General features: G+C 36.1%; 1 protein-coding gene across 1 annotated transcript in view; it reads right to left on the reverse strand.

Annotated features, from left to right (window-relative positions):
- Positions 1-1,140, reverse strand: part of LOC106513238 (alcohol dehydrogenase class-3) — a 6,860-nt gene that overhangs the window by 2,129 nt on the left and 3,591 nt on the right. The window lies entirely within an intron of this gene.

Here is a 1,140-nt window from a genome sequence, read left to right on the forward strand (position 1 = left end):
ACACACACACACACATATATATATAAAAGAAACTTTGCAAAATTTGACCCATTTTGTCACATAACAGATATTTTCTTTGAATTTGGCTCAGACAAAGTGAAACAGGAAGTGACATCAAAGGGGAACTATTTCAGAAAGAAAGCTCCCATTTGTTTATTGACACAATAATATGAGAACTGATTCTTCTTTGTTTCTCTTTAGTGACTCCAAATAATCTAAACAAAAAACATCCAATTTTTCTCTAGTCAGTGTTGTTAGCCATTTTAGCAATGCTCTGTTAATATTCAGACATTCCCCTTCGACATCACTTCCTGTTACCACAAATGTGAAAATATCAACAACTGTTCATCTCAAAAATGTGAGAAAAACATTTGTAATGTTATTCGCGTTATCTTACCAAAAATGCATTTGTATTTATTACAAAAAGTTGATGTCAGTAGCTGCGTTTTCATGGCAAATATGCCCAAAACTTTGTCGATATTCTGTTAATGTCGAAAAAACACAGTTTCGCAATTGCGATGTTTCCATTAAATGCAATTAAAGTCACGCGTGAATACATTTGTTCTTGCGATAAGTCATTGCAAACATGGCGGCAACAGATGTAAACACATGCATAATTGCTACATGACACTAGAGCTCATCATCAGAGGAGAAGTCGGCGTCGTATCCAGGCTTTCGAGTGACAAGCCCCTTATACTTGGGAGCGRCTACGTATGCTGCGTTTTTGGGAAATTGTAGTCGGTGAGTTTACTACATTCTTTTACAACTTCTTTGATTTTACTACTACTTCTTCTTCCTTTTGTCTTCTTCGTCGTCGTCTTTTTCGCCAGTAGAAACAGCCGGTTGTTGATCACGTGACTCCCGGGATGCGAAAAAAGTGTTTCCATTGCAGTTTTGCGAAACACACCAATTTCAATATGGCCGAAAAACCACCTCATCCTAGCGCAGTAATATTTTGTCGAAAAAAGGAAGTTTTGTCTAAACTGACGTGTTTCATTGAGCAAATTTATTTTCGAAATTCTAATTTGCCCATTTTCATGGTCAATGGAAACACAGCCTACAGGCATTTTAATTTAAAAATGATTATAGGTTGAAAAGCACAATTTCATCAAACAGCCTTATGCAAAGCCTATATATACA

Source organism: Austrofundulus limnaeus, unplaced genomic scaffold (assembly GCF_001266775.1).
Source record: "Austrofundulus limnaeus strain Quisiro unplaced genomic scaffold, Austrofundulus_limnaeus-1.0 Scaffold11, whole genome shotgun sequence".
In the NCBI taxonomy this organism is placed as follows: domain Eukaryota; kingdom Metazoa; phylum Chordata; class Actinopteri; order Cyprinodontiformes; family Rivulidae; genus Austrofundulus; species Austrofundulus limnaeus.